At 38.2% G+C, this 17,070-nt stretch overlaps 1 non-coding gene across 1 annotated transcript; it reads left to right on the forward strand.

The window, feature by feature from the left end:
* Positions 1-9,389: 9,389 nt before the first annotated feature.
* Positions 9,390-9,494, forward strand: LOC125839107 (small nucleolar RNA R71). Its single transcript, XR_007443654.1, has one exon. It is a non-coding gene; the product is annotated as a small nucleolar RNA R71 (small nucleolar RNA).
* Positions 9,495-17,070: the final 7,576 nt, after the last annotated feature.

Genomic DNA, 17,070 nt, shown 5'->3' on the forward strand with positions numbered 1-17,070 from the left:
CAATGTGTGAAGAAATAGGATGAATACTTAAAGATAAGGGAAAAATATAAAAGAAAGTATGAAAAAACTAAAATTAGGAAGACATAAGAATAAAGAGTGAAAATGCTTGAAGTAGTTGTCTTAAAGTGAATAGGAAGAGAAGTTACCATTTTATCAAATATTTTCTATCAAACCCTTAGCCGATATTACGACCCATAAAATCCTTTTGATCCCATATTTCTTATGTTTTTGTTAATGGAGTACATTAAGGGAAAGCTTGTGATATCTTGTATGCATGTGAATAATCTTTTGTGAGAGTAAGTGTCACGACCCAAAAACGAACGTGATGACACTTGTCTATTGCCACCAAGACAAGCCAGCCTCAATCCAACGAAAAGAAAGAAAATGCGGAAAATAGTAAAGCAAGAACAAGACAAAGGCAGAAAACTTATTCATTCTAACAACACCCCAAAACCTGATTGCCATGTGTACAAGACACTAATGAAAATATATAATTCAAAGATAAATACAAGTCTTAGTTTTTGTTTCTCAAGTACAAAAAATCTTAAAGAAAAAGGAAAATAGGGTCTGTCAGGATGAAAATCACCTACCTCTCAAATCCTTTACGAGCCTCGACTGTCAGGACAAGCAGAAGGAGAAGATCACACGGGTCTAGGCTCGGAACTTACACAAGTGTAGAAGCAAGGGGTGAGTACTAACAATACGGTACCCAACAAGCAACCTACTAAACAAAGCAACTAGCCAAAAAACGAATACCCCTTACACTCTAACCGAACCTCTTCAAACTACAACCTGCACAGAAATCGGCCCAACCTAGCAATTCTACAATACACGGCTCACAGGCCCAATATTCACAGTTTAATCTTCACAATTCACCAATCAAATAAATCAAATAAGTCAATCTCAATGACAAGTAGTTTAGTCACACATAACAAGTACATCAATCACAATCTACAAATAAGTCACGTATAAGCATCAAGTGCATCAAGTCACAATGATCAATCTTTTGCCGGAATCATTTCCCATCGGCACAATATCACTAGTTGGAACCATTTCCCATTGGCTTTATATCACATCACTAGCCGAAAACACTTTCTATCCGCTTTTTAACACTCGTCGACAAAGACCTCGATAACTCCCATTTTTTTGCTTTTCCCTATAGTCAACATGGATGGGTGAATATTGATAGATTCCTTCAAGATCTTTCATAACACCACCATCGCCATTATGATCCACATTATGATTACGTGACATGACATGTGGTCCAAAATAATGTGAAAATAATTGTATTGACTCTGTCATCAAGTATGCTTCACAAATAGAACCCTCAACACTAGTTTTATTTCCAATCTTCTCTTAAGAGTTCCAAGATACCTGATTAACATATCAAGTGGCATTTCATCCAATACTAAATGTCAACGATCATTCTTCAGTATAATAACCCAACTACGTGAGTTGGGGTCGATTCCACAAGGAGTAGTGCTTCCTTCAAATTCAATAATAAAAGTACAATGACAATCTCTTCAATCAAACAATTCTTGCACAATTAATATTCAAATATCAAATTTCGGGTTTTAACTACCAATCAAAACTTACACTTCAACATAAGCAATCAAATATTAGAGTAAAACTTGGGGAATTGATCAGCCAATTATTGAATCTCAACAAAATGGGTAAACATTACTGCTCATAATGGGATAATTTGTTGTGGGTAGGTTGAACCATATATAAAGTAACTTTCTCTCGAACTTCAACACTGATCAAACGAAACTCATCTCTTTACCCTCATCAAATCAACTCTCTCGAGCTGGATACAAAATAAGGGTAACTTGTTTCACTCTCAACGAAACTAAGGAAACCCACTACTAAGGACGCTAAGATTGCCACCTTGGTTCCACACCTCTCTTTAGAGCAAGTGCACAACACTGAAAGTGACACACGAAGTAACGCAATTCAATCTCGAAACACAACAACAACTTAGACCCACTTCAAATTTGCACCATTATTCGCAATTGGCTTCATGACCAAAACCCCAAAGAAAGGGTTTTAGCCACTCATCTCAAAAATAAAAAGATCAAAATTAATTATCACTCCCATAGTTGGGTACAAAATGAGAATTATAGATGAAATTCAATTGATAATCTTCTTTCTTACAAAATTTCTCTCAAAATATTGCTAAAATCGCTCACTAAACCCTTTGGTAGTGTTTTCTCTCTAAAGAATTATTTCCTCACTTTCTGAATGAATCTCTCTCTAGACAAAACTAATTTAAACAAGTCTAAAATGTCATTGCTCAGGACTACTCGGCGAAGTAAGTCGGGTATCGCTGACGGATTGGAGATTCGTCGATTGCTCTTCATCTCGCCTTCATTTTTTCGCTTTTTCTTGGTCTGGCTACTGTGACTTTAGGCGATCTAGGTCGGGATCACCGAATGATTCCGTGATTCGCCCATTATCCCTCCATCTCGCCCATCAGCACTTGCTTGTATCTTCTTTCGTACTTTTGGCGACTTGGTTGTCCTTCACCGACTAGATCGGCGATACGCTGAATATGGTTGTTGCTCGCCAAATTTTCCCCCATTTTAGCTCCAACATTTTGTAACCTTAAGCGATATCTTGGTGATTTGGCGATTCGCTAAATGATATTGGTGATTCACTGAACGACATCTTCGATCATCACGTCTTCTTTTCTTCATTCCTTAAGCTTTCTTTATTCTTTTATGCCCAATAGTGTCTATGATTTGTCTCTAACTCTAAATACCAGAAACTAAAGGGTTTTCATCAGCTATTGAGACAAAATATGCATTTGAGGGCACTACATTTATCAAAATAAAGCCCTAAATGAGTCTAAATCATGGACTCATCAACACCCCCAACTTAAACTTTTGCTTGTCCTCAAGTAAAGCTCAAGTTCAGCAGTTCAAAAAGGATGTCTCGAATAGTGCTACACAAGACACAATCGTGAATGCACACAAAAAGCCTCAACTTACTCACGCCAGGATCAATTTTGTACTCAAAGTTTCAAGTTGTGACTCACTATTATCAAAGAATCTCAAGCTCACTATATTTGCATCAAATGCAAGTTCACGCTCAACAAATGTATTCCAATGCCCTCATAAAAAAATGATTCCATATTCACTCACAATGGTTAAATCATTTAAAGTTTCGGAATCAAGATCAAGACTCACACTCAAAAGATAAACGCAATGCATGATTTCACCCATAGGTTTACCCTTATTTTCCAATTGACTTTTGCTTCAGCTCATTCAAGATCAAAAAGGACTTTTCAAGGCTTGTAATGGGGTTGAGTGTAAAGGTATGGTCATTTAGGCTTATAGGCTAAAAATCGTCATGAACTGTGATGTGAACAACACCTTATTTCCTTCTCTTTGTCATTTTCATTCAAGCTCAAAAGTCACCTCTTATTCATCTTCCATGATTCATTGGAAACCCCATTTTATTTGTATTTCCACTACTTTAATTCACAACTTTTTCTTTCATTTTCTTTTTCAATCAATTTTTTTTATATGGAGGGGTTCCATTTTTTCTCAAAACATGGGCATGAGGGACTTCTTTGCATTTACTTGATTTGCCCTCTCTTTTCACCACACCCCAACTTAGGCTTTTGGCCTAAGTTGACTATTCAAACAAACCACAGTTCATGAGGATTATGGGTAATGGATAAGGAGGGGTTATAATGTTACCAAGTTTTTTCCAAGAAAAGGTCAAGGCTCAAAGGGTGCTCAAAAGAGGTTCACACGCTCACAAGGTAAGCCACAAAAGAGGTATACTTTCAAATAGGCTCACACTCTTTAAAATTGCCTAAGATCATCTCAAGAAATTGTATCACTTAGTCAACCGGACCAACGGGGCAAATTATAGTTGTCATCACATATGGTTCACGGTAAGCTCATCACACAAGACATTGACACCCAAGTCAAACAAGACTCCACACTTTCGCTAGTGTGTAATATTCATCACAAAAGACTCGATTCGATAATTGACTAGTCACAACGAGATTCAAAGAGTTCACATATTGTCTATGCGACTTCAATTGGTCTCGTCATAGTCGCGCATTCATTTTTGTTCAAGCAGAGCACTGTTTAAGTCATTAGTATTGATCAAACTGATACTCAAATTTGCACAAGAACAACCATATTCCACACAAACAAGGGGTGTTGTCAAAACGAGGAGGAGGTTCGCTAAGGACACTAAGCAATCTCCACACCCCCACTAAAAATAGTCAACATTGTCCCCAGTGTGGTTAGAGAGCAGGTATTTATCGCAAGTAAACTAAATATGAACAATAAATAAAAATTGACAAGAACTGAAAACAATCTAGTGAGTAAACAAGTAGAGCAGGGTCACGCGGAATCTTCACTAAATGCCCAGTTGGCGAGGGAGTGAACTGATCGCTGAGTGCTTCGACACTGCGCCTAACGTTCTTCAGATCGCCCTTAGTTCCAATAGCTTGCACTCCCAGAGAAGGTAAATCGGCGAAGATGTAATGGATCGCCAAATAACTCGGCGATCCGCATAATGAACTTAAAGAATTGCTGATAGATTCTTGAGGAGCGTTGTCCGCTTTGATTAGAAAGGGCGAGGAAAATTGGGTCGCCTAAACACATTGGCGATACGCCGACTGGTGAAGGTATCCCGTAGAATGTTCCAGAGTCTCAGTCTCAATTATTTAGGTTCATAAAGTGAACCAAGTCGTGCTCGTTGAAATAGTTTTGTGACTCACCCAGAAGACTTTTGTCTCACTCATGATCCCTACTACTGCAAAATCAACACACATTATTCAAACCACTAACACTTGGGTTGACTCCCAAGAAGCGCCTTATTTAACGTCGTGGCACAACGTGGAAATGCTCTCAAGCATCTTCCACGTACACCACCTTAATTAAAGAAATCTCCTGGCATTCTCCAAAGTAGAATTTTAACCGTTGCCCATTCACCTTAAATGTAGGTCCCTCTCTCTCAATTTCTATGGCACCATTGGTGAATACTCTTGTCACTAAATGGTCCTGACCATTTGGACTTGAGCTTTCCTGGAAAGAGTCTAAGTCGGGAATTGTATAGTAACACCCAGTCTCCTACTCTAAACTTCCTCCTACGAATTTTAGCATCATGTCATTTCTTGTTCTTTTCCTTGTAAAGGGCTGAACTTTCATAAGCTTTGAATCTGAATTCAGCCAATTCGTTAAACTGTTCCACTCTCCCCCTTGAGGTCTTTGTCCAGTCTAGATTTAAAGCTTCAATGCCCACAACGCTTTGTGTTCCAACTCAACGGGCAGATGGCAAGATTTACCAAAAACTAGTTGATACGGAGACATCCCAATAGGTGTTTTGTAACGGGTCCAATATGTCCATAGTGCATCGTCGAGCTTTCGAGACCAATCGATTTTGTTGGCATTCACTGTCTTGGCAAAGATGCTTTTGATCTCCCGGTTTGACAATTCAACCTAGCCACTTGTTTGGGGATAATATGGGGTCGCTACTTTGTGTTTCACCTCATACTTGCTTAATGCAGCGGAGAACCACTTGTTGCAAAAGTGGAATCCCCTATCACTAATAATCTCCCTAGGAGTGCCAAATCTCGCAAATATGTAGTGTTTCAGAAATTGGACGCCGTTTTTTCCTTAATTGTTTGGAAGTGCAACAGCCTCCACCCATTTGATAACATAATGTACAGCCACCAAGATATACTTATTTCCAAACGAGCTCACAAAGGGGCCCATGAAATTGATTCCCCAAACATCAAATAGTTCCACTTCTAAAATAAGAGTAAGGGGTAACTCGTGCCTTTTAGACACTCCACCTTGCTTCAGACACTGAGCGCATTTCTTTACAAATTCATGTGCATCATTGTAGAGGGATGGCCAGTAATATCCACTTTGGAGAACTTTAGCGGCTCTGTGCACACCGCTATGGTGGCCTCTAACTGGAGACGCATGACAAGCATGGAGAATTGCTACCGCCTCTTCTTCTGGAACACACTCTCGAAACAAGTATGGTTTATCCCATAAGTACTTTTTAACGTCGAACATGAACCTTTTTAGTTGGTAGACGTTAAGCTCATCCTGCATTAGTCCGCACACAATGTAATTTGTGAAATCTGCATACCATGGTTTTATTCAAGGGATATTGCAAACACTTGTCATCAAGGAAGGAATCGTCTATGTCAACCTCAACCTCATCATTCTCCTTGCCCTCCAACCTCGATAGGTGGTCAGCCACCTGATTTTCGCAACCTCTTCTATTTTGACCTCAAAGTCAAATTCTTATAATAGTAGCACCCACCTTATCAACCTTGGCTTTGCATCCTTCTTTGCCATCAAATAACGGACTGCAGCATGATTAGTGTGAACAATCACTTTAGTGCCTAACAAGTACGCCCAGAATTTCTCAAATGCATAAACTACCACAAGCAACTCTTGTTCAGTGACGGTATAGTTACGTTGAGCACTATTTAGAGTCTTGCTTGCATAATAAATTGGGTGAAAAAGCTTGTTACGTTTTTGCCCCAATACCACACCCAATGTCGTGCCACTAGCATCACACATCACTTCAAAAGTTTCGAATCAATCAGGGTTGATAATGACCGGGGTGGATACTAATTTTTCTTTCAAGCATCAAAACGCTGCCATACAATTGTCATCAAAATAAAACTTCATTTCATTCTCCAAGAGTTTGCACAGGGGGTGTGCAATCTTTGAGAAGTCCTTGATGAACCTCCAGTAGAAACTGGCATGTCCCAAGAAGTTGCGAACACCCTTTACTGAAATCGGTAAAGGTAGTTTCTCAATCACCTCAATTTTTGCCTTATCGACTTCCAGTCCTTTTTGTGACACCTTGTGCCTAAGAACTATGCCTTCCTTCATCATGAAGTGGCATTTCTCCCAATTCAGAACCAGGTTTGTTTCCACGCATCTTTGGAGTACTTGCCCCAAGTGTGCCAAGCATTCTTCAAATGTATCCCCTACGACTAAAAAGTCGTCCATGAATACCTCCATAGAGTCTTCTACCATGTCCGCAAAAATGGATAACATGCAGCGCTGAAATGTTGCCAGGGCATTACCTAGCCCACATGGCATTCTTTTAAACGCAAACGTTCCATAAGGGCAGGTGAAGGTGGTTTTATCTTGGTCTTCCGACACAATATATATTTGGTTGTAATCGGAGTACCCATCTAGAAAGCAGTACCAGCCCCTCTCTGATAGCCGGCCAAGCATTTGGTCCATAAAAGGCATTGGAAAGTAATCATTTTCAGTCCACGAATTTAGCTTTCGATAATCTATGCATACTCTCCACCTGGTCACCGGTCTAGTCAGAACAAGCTCCCCATTTGCGTGTGGGACTATGGTGATACCTCCCTTTTTCGGTACACATTGCACATGACTTACCCATTTGCTATCCGCAATAGGGTAGATCACACCTGCGTCCCACCACTTGATGATCTCCTTTTTTATCACTTTTTGCATTGGTGGGTTCAATATCTGCTGATGCTCAACACTAGGCTTACACTCATTATAAAGCTGAATTTTGTGAGTGAAAATACCGGGAAAAATGCCTACTATATCAGCGATGGTTCATCCTATAGCTTTTATATGTTTTCGCAACACTTCAAGGAGAAAATTCACCTGCCATTCAAGCAAGTCAACTGCAATGATCACTGGTAAAGTGTTATTTGCCCCCAAGAAAGCGTATTGGAGATGAGATGGAAGAGCTTTCAATTCCAGATTAGGTGGTTCTTCGGTTGATGGCTTTGTGAGAGGACTCTCTATTTTTAGGCCAATATCCAACTTGATTGGAGTCTTTGAATACCCTCCTAATCCGGACAATGCAGCTACAACTTCCTCATAGCCCTGAACTTTGGATTCATCATGATTAGCGAGTACAGCTTCAAGGGGTTCATTTATGCACATCAAATAGCTTACACTATCTACCGCCTCAGACACCACATGAATATCACTTGGGTGTTTCATGGATTTACAAATATTAAAGGTTACTTCATCTTCGTTCACCCGAAACTTCAATTTTCTACTTTCAACATCTACCAATGCTCTCCCGGTTGCCAAGAATGGCCTTCCCAAGATAATGGGAATTTCGTCATCTATCTCAATCTAAAACCACAAAATCAGCCGGAAAGATGAACAGATCGACCTTTACCAAGATGTCATGAAGTATCCCAACAGGATATTTGATTGAATGGTCTGCCATCAGAAGTCACATTGTGGTTGCTTTCGGTTCACCCAACCCAAGTTGTTTGTATATCGCATAGGAAATTAAGTTGATGATTGCTCCCAAATCGCATAAAGCTTTAGCAAATTAGAGCATGCCTATGGTGCAAGGAATAGTGAATGCCCCAGGATCTTCTCTCTTTTTGATCATCTCCTTAGTCATGATTGCACTATAACTATGGGAAACTTCAATTGTCTCAAAATTCAAACTTTTCTTTGTGACCAACTCTTTCATGAACTTGGTGTATCCCGGCATTTCTAATAAAGCTTCCACAAGAGGGAGGTTGATTGATAGTGTCTTGAACACTGACAAGAACTTTTTGAACTTCTCATCTTCATTTTTATTCTTTAATCGTTGGGGAAATGGTGGAGGTATTTTGGGTAAGGGTTGTATGACTTTGGAATTTGAATGTATTGGTCCACTTTCTTTTGTTATTCTTTGGCAATGTTTTGATGAATAAGAAACTCTTGTGGCCTTCACTTTCTTCATGCTTTTGAGCATCTTCATTTCCCATCACATTACCTATTGCCACTTTTCCTCTACGAGTAACTATAGCCAGCCCTCTATCATCATATTCCTTGTTATATTTGGTTTAAACTGAGCTGATAATAAACTCAGTTGTCCTTTGAGTGTCTTGATAGCGTCGGCATAAGAGTTCACTTTTTTGCTCAACCCAATCTTGATAGTATCTCTTTTGTTCTTCTCCGTTATGATAGTTCCAACCTTGATTTCCTCCTTGCTATAGATAGCGTGGGTGGAAACCCTCCTCGTACCTCTTGGAGTTCCAGCCTTGATTCTCCCCCGGCCTTGAGTAACCGGAAGAAGAACCGTCCTCAACTCTAAACACTCAACATGTCCCCTTTATGTGCTCTTATAGAACTTCCATTTGAGTTAACATCTTCTTGATGTTCTCATCCCTCTCTCTCTCTTTATCAAGTTGTTCTTGCGTTAATCGAAAATGAAATGGACAGACCTAATCCTCTTGGGTGTACCATGCTTAGTTTATCCTAGTCATTTCAACCAAAAGAAACGAAGCTACCTCAAATGGTTGTAACATTATTCCTCCTCGTACCAATTAATCAACTTTTCCTTTATTAACCGAATCTAGACTCTGGTAGAAATATTGAAGCAACAAATCATTTGGTAACCTATGAGTTGGGCTTAAGTATGAGCTTCTTGAATCTCACCCACGTTTCATGGATGGGTTCCCCCTCCTGTCGCTTGAAACTTTGAATTTCGTCTCTAAGTTTCATCATCCTTAAAACACATTTTTGAATGAAAAAGGGCTGCAACCTCAATAAAATTTCTCACATGCTCATACGGGTCTTCGTGATCTAGCCCTCCATATATTCCCTTCATTTGGAGAAGATGAAGAGTTGTGCTAGTGACTTCAAACATCGCACTCTCATCAATTTGTGGGATGCCAATTGCACCTATCCCACCCAATTGAGCTAGGTTGTAGACACTATTAATGTCGTCTATACCTTATCGATGACATGCTCGGTTGTCATTCATCTCTTCTTCACTCATGTTCACTTCTACGTAGCCCAACCACTACCTACACAAAGCAGCCGAAACTACTTCAACTATAGTCAATGAATTTTAGAGTATCGAATCTTCAATCAAAGAATTATAAGTAATGTTACTCCCCAGTAGCGGCACCATTTTGATTAACGTATCAAGTGGCATTTCATCTAATACTAAATGCCAACGATCGTTCTTTAGTATAATAACCCAACTACGTAAGTTGGGGTCGATCCCATAGGGAGTAGTGCTTCCTTCGAATTCAAAAATTAAAAGTACAATGACAATCTCTTCAATCAAACAATTCTTGCACAATTAATATTCAAATCTCAAATTCCAGGTTATAACTACTAATCTAAACTTACACTTCAACACAAGCAATCAAATATAAGAGTATAACTTGGGGAATTGATCAGCCAATTATTGAATTTCAACGAAATGGGTAAATGTTACTTTGTTGTGGGTAGGTCGAACTATATATAAAATAACTTTCTCTCGAACAATTACTTTTTCTGTGCTGAATTCTCTCGAACTTCAACACTGATCGAACGAAACCCAGCTCTTTACCCTCATCAAATCCACTATCTCGAGCTAGATACAAAGGAAGGGTTACTTGTTTCACTCTCTCGAGCTGAAACTAAGGAAACCCACTACTAAGGACGCTAAGATTGCCACTTTGGTTCCACACCTCTCTCTCGAGCAAGTGCACAACACTGAAATTGGCATACGAAGTAACGCAATTCAATCTCAAAACACAGTAACAACTTAGACCCACTTCAAATTTGCACCATACTTCGCAATTAACAAACACCCACTAACTAAATTCAACAATTGGCTTCATGATCAAAACCCCAAGTAAAGGGTTTTAGCCACTCATCTCAAAAATAAAAGGATCAAAATTAATTATCACTCCCATAATTGGGTACAAAATGAGAATTATAGATGAAATTCAATTGATAATCTTCTCTCTTACAAAATCTCTCTCAAAATCTTGCGAAAATCGCTCACTAAACCTTTTGGTAGTGTTTTTTCTCTAAATAATTCTTTCCTCACTTTCTGAATGAATCTCTCTCTCTAGCCAAAACTAATTTAAACAAGTCTGAAATGTCACTGCTCAAGACTACTCGGTGAAGTAAGTCGGATATCGCTGACGGATCGGCGATTCACCGATTGCTCTTCATATCGCCTTCATTTTTCAGTTTTTCTTGGTCTGGCTACTGTGACTTTAGGCGATCTAGGTCGGGATCACCGAATGACTCTATGATTCGCCCATTATACTTCCATCTCGCCCATAAGCACTTGCTTGTATCTTCTTTCGTACTTTTGGCGACCTGGTTGTCCTTCGCCGACTAGATCGGTGATACACCAAATATGGTTATTGCTCGCCAAATTTACCCCCATTTTAGCTCCAGCATTTTGTAACCTTAAGCGGTATCTTGGCGATTTGGCAATTCGCTGAATGATATTGGCGATTCGTCGAACGACATCGTCGATCATCAGGTCTTCTTTTCTTCATTCCTTAAGCTTTCTTTGTTCCTTTCTGCCTAATAGTGTCCATGCTTTGTCTCTAAATCCAAATACCTGAAACTCAAGGGTTTTCATCAGCTATTGAGACAAAATATGCATTTGAGGACACTAAATTTATCAAAATGAAACCCTAAATGAGTCCAAATTGTGGACTCATCAATACCTAATGTCATCACCCGAGCCTACACCTTGGACATGGACGACACTTGAGAACCATTGTTCGTCCCCAAGCGAACCCTCATCCTGACTGACTACGAGCGGAAGACTAATTCAAGCATACAAAAGCTTAAAACTGAATTAAATTTCAATGAACTCAAATACTCAACCTTTTAAAAATTTTGTACAACACTAAAAATAAAAGTACATACAGAAACTCCTCAACTTTGTCTATCTATGAAGCCTCTACTATTATAGAAGAATATCGGGGCAAGACCCACGACATCTCAAAACTACCAACTGAAAGATAAAGGTGAAATCCTCCAGAATATAAGAAGGCTCACCAAAGCTGACTGGAATATCACATGACCTCAATGAAACGTCTGTTGATTATCTTGAATATATATATCTGCATCATGAAATGATGCATGCCAAATGGTGTCAGTACATTGAATGTACGAGCATGTAAGGGGGAATTCTAAAGCATAAACATAAGCTTGAACTGACAAAAGGAAACATACTTACCTCGTCTCAACTCACTCAACTCAACTCAGGAATAAGATACTCAACTCAAATGATTAGATACTCAACTCAAATGAGACTTTTCTCAACTCAACTCAACTCAAGATACTCAAGGATAAAGCAACAATAAAAGATGCAATATATGGAAAACTTTTAAAACAATAGATATCAACTCAATTTTAAGTAAAAAAAATACAATAATAACTCATTTGTATGTAAAAAATACAGTAATAACTCTTATTTGAGAGATTCTCTAACCGACAACCATCACTATGAGTTATGTGATGATACAGTGTCTCGTCCACACTGCCAGAACTGTCATATACCCTGCCAGGGTATATAACTCCTCAACTAAGTGGATCCACTAAGCTATGCTTAAAAATCAATAAGAAATCATCTAAAAAGTATGACCATTTCTACCCACGTTGGCTACATGATTTATTAGGGTTGTGAGTTGTTAGAACTCTCCCCCATATCGGCGCTCAATACTACTCCCAATAATATAACTCATGCTCATATGTTTTAAAAAAACATTTCCTCATCCTCAAACTTTGAGATTACTACTAAAAAAATTCTTTTAAAAGAGATAATGCTCAAAACTCCTCATGAACTCATTTGGAAATCAAAGTTTCCTCTCATTTTAAATGTAAAAACATTTACTCTTGGGAATACTTAGTTCCCATATATTCATTTTGAAAAATGAAACTCAACTTTCCTCATCCGCATCTACATCCTCATTTACTCAAGTCTTAAAACAAATTAAAAATAATTGTAAAAGACTTCTCAAAATAGGGTTCATGCCGAATTATGGACGTGAACGACTCAATTCAAGGTTTTCAATAACCATATATAGAACTCAATACTCAAAACTCAACAACTCAGAACTCAAGGACTCAGTGATACTACTGATCTCAAGAATCCTCAACTCATAGGGTTCATGCGGAATTAAGGGTATGAACATCTCAACTTAAGTGCCTCCATGTATAACATATGGTAATCCGTAATTATGAAATATAGTTTCAAAAAGGGTTAGGAACTCAGTACTCAAGAACATAGAACTCAAAGAAACTACTCCTCTCAAAGATACTCAATTTTTGGAGTTCATGCGGAATTAGGGAAATGAACAACTCGACTCAAGGGTCTCAATGAAAAGATAGAACTCATGGTTACAACTCTTCGCAATCTCATACTTACTTCCTCAAAACTTATCTCAAATCGATAGTTGATCTCAAGAGATTCACAATTTAACTCAAAGAATTTCTTGAACTCTACTCTTAACTCTTTCTTGAATTTGAATTATGAATTCAAGAGTTATGATTCATGATATATAGGATCTCTTGATGATTATATGTGATTTAGAATAGTAAAATCATGAAGGGAGTGAAGGTACACTTTAAAGAACTCAGGCAGGACGAACAACGGAAAAAGGGACGGGGCAGGCGACCCTGGATGCGCTGAATGGTACGGGGCACCGACCCCTAAACTACAGAGCAAACTTTCTGACGCACTATTGGCACAATGCGCCAACCCCCTGCCCAGAAAACCCGACGAATTTCCCTTCTCGATTTTTTACCCTAATTCACCTAGAATCGAATGGTTTCTTCCAAACTTTCTTAGGTACGTTTACCCAACTTAAATACATAGAAATCTACTCGAAAACTCTCAAGAACAATCCTCATTAACAAGATCCTCACCTCAAGAACTCAACCAAACATTGTGATTCAAGGATGAAGAACAACACCTCAAGAATTTCATCAAAAACCTCAATATACTCAATCTCATAGATGAATTTAAAAGTGAAACTCGTGATTGGCATGTGGGTGAACGAACCCAAAACTATGAAAACTTACATACCTCTTAAGGATCAAATCCTTGGCGAAATCCCTCGAAGAATCGCACGAATCTTGAACACTTGAAGCTTTTCTCCATTTTTGTCATCTCAAAATCCTCTTAAAACCCTAAACGCGTTTAGGAATAACTAAAACCGATTCCAATCATTTTAGACCACTAAAAGGTAAACAAAAATGAGCTAGGCTAGTGGGGTAAGTAAAAGACCAAAATACCCCTCATTAATTCGGGTAACTTTCCTTAATAGGACAAGCTGAACTCAAACGGTCATATCTCTCTCATACAAACTTGAAATTAAGCAAACTCGATGGCGTTGAAAAGAGGACTCAGAGATCTTTCATTTGATATCTTATGGGTCTCCTAACTCATCATCTGCTAAAAGTTATGGTCGTTTGAAGTTGACCCAAAACTTAGAAGAACTTACGAATGACTTGAATGAATTCTCTTTAGTTATTTTTGGAACTCAAGGTGCTACATATATTGACCTTAACACTTAAGAAAATTTATATCCCTTGGTAAAATCTTACTCACAACGAAGAATGGTTTGAGTCTTAGCTCAAAAAATTTCTGGGGTGTTACATCATAGATGGACCATTACATTAGAAAATTTATGTTTAGTATACTTGTCAAAAGTTTTACTTAATGTTTCACATTTACCTTTCAAAAGGATACATCCATCGATATTGTACAGGTCCAGCAATCCTTACTTCATACAGAAGGAGCACAGGCAGATGTTTCATTGAGTCAAAGAATCCAGGAGGAACTATACGTTCTAACTTGCACAAGATTTGGGGGATGTCTCGTTCTAATCTCCCCATTCACACTCGTAGAGTGGTTGATGTAAGATCTTTAAAAAAATAAGTGCAATTCTATAAGTGTCGGCCACACATTACTAGAAAGTAGTTCACGAAAAGCAATAGGCATTAGTCATTGCATGAACACATGACAATCGTGAATTTTCATGCCAAATAATCTTTTCGTGTTTGTGTCTGGACATCTACCCAAAGTAGAAACATACCCATCTGGAAACTTTAAGCTTTTCACCCAATTGAACAAGATAGCTTTTTGTTCCTTGTCTATTGTATATATAGCTTTGGGGTATTTTCCACTAGTATCATTTGCCAATTGAGGTCGATCGCAATAACTTACCATATCAAGACGAGATTGTGGATTATCTTTTATTTTGTCGTCAATATTAAGAACTGTGTTCAACACATTATCAAAAATATTTTTCTCAATATGCATGACATCAAGGTTATGTCTAATCATGTTAGAACTCCAATAAGGCGAATCCCACAAGATGCTTTGCTTTTTCCATCCACATGACTTACATATTCTTTTATTAACTTCTTTTGCATCTAACTCAGTGACTTTTCTTATTTCCAAGTCACAAATTTGGTTCAGAATTTCCTCTCCTGTTCTATAGGGTGGTGGTGGTCTTTTGACAGTCTGGCCTTTAAGAAAAAATTTATGATCTCTCCTAAATGGATGATGTTGATCAAGGAACATTTTGTGACAGTCGAACCAAGATGTTTTCCTCTCATGTTGTAATCTAAAGGATTGTGTTTCCTCCATACAATAAGGACATGCCAACTTACATGCAGTACTTCATCCTGATAACATAGAATATGCTGGAAAATCACTGATTGTCCACGTCAAAGCTTCCCTTAGTATAAAGTTTTGTTTTTTTTGAGATGCCGAATTCTTCTACCCCTATCTCCCATAACAAAGTCAATTCCTTTATTAAAGGTTGCAGATAAACATCAATTTTCTGTTTCGGATTGTTTGGCCCTGGAATAATAACAGTTAAGAACATATAAGGCTCATTCATACACATACATGGAGGTAAATTGTATGGAGTGAGAATCACTGGCCACGAAAAGTATTTCCTCCCAGACTGACTGAATGGTTGGAAACCATTAGTACATAATCCCCAACCTTATATTTCTTGGTTCTGGAGAAAAAAAAAAGAGTTTCATAGAAGTTCTTCCAAGCCTCAGAGTCTGATGGATGTCACATTACACCATCCTCTTTTATGTGCTCATGATGCCATCTCATATCAGCGGCTGTAGCATGGGATGCATATAATCTCTTCAATCTAGGAATTACAGGAAAATAATACATTCTTTTGTAAGGGACCAATTTCCTCTTACGAGAGCCAACATGACGCTTATACCTTTGGCTACCAGAAAACTTACAAGATGTAAGGTGCTCAGCATCACCCCAATACAACATACATCCTGATTCACAACAATCAATTTTTTCTATCGGCAAACCTAAGTTGCGCGCTAGCTTTTTTGTCTGGTAATAGCTATCAAGAACCACGTTATCTTTAGGTAAAGCCCCTTTCAACAATTGTGTCATTTGGTTATAACCTCTTTGTGACATATTGTTCTCCATTTTAATATTCAACATACGAGGGACATCTCCAAGATGAGAAAGGGAAGAACTAGGATATAACTTTACATCAGCAGCATGTAGCAAATTATAAATTCTTTGAGACTCGGGATTAGGCTCCTCTTCCATTGAAGGATCACGATCCTCCTTCATTGAAGGTTCATAAGGATGGAAGGACTCAGAATCAATATTTCTATAGGATTGCCAACTCGAACCATGGTCAAAATCGGAACCAGCTATGTCCCAAACCATTTGTCGATATGGATTATTATATCCTGATTCAGATTGAGGACCACCATTCAAGTCATTACTAGAAGAAATCTTTGTGATCAACTCTTTTTTCCCCTTGATGTTTCCAAACAAAATAGTTCTCAACAAATCCAAAATGAAGAAGGTGATATCTAACGATTTCAACATCATGTATTTAATGTTGTGACTTTTTTACATGGACATCTAACGTTGTTACCACTCATGTGATTTTGTTGAGAACATGCAAACTGAATGAAGTTATTCACACCGGTGACAAAACTAGAGTTTATACCCCCTCGGCCATCCAGCCTTTCATACATCCAAACACGCTCTAGATTATTCATGTTGCTAATAATGTTGAAATAAACAAAAAAATTATAAATCCTCTTTTTGTAATTTATACAATCAGGATAACTTCTAAAGGAAATAATATATCATTCAACTTTTAGTTATATAAAATAAGATAAATTAAAAATAAGAGAAAATGATCAAAATTGTCCTTTATCTTTGAGTTAAGAGTCAAAGTAATCTTTGTCTTTAAACATGGAGCACTAATAGTTCTCCATGTTTCAAGAATTGGTGCACTTATGGTATCTCCTACAC

Source organism: Solanum verrucosum, unplaced genomic scaffold, assembly GCF_900185275.1.
Source record: "Solanum verrucosum unplaced genomic scaffold, falcon-dt-bn FXZP01000163.1, whole genome shotgun sequence".
NCBI lineage: Eukaryota > Viridiplantae > Streptophyta > Magnoliopsida > Solanales > Solanaceae > Solanum > Solanum verrucosum.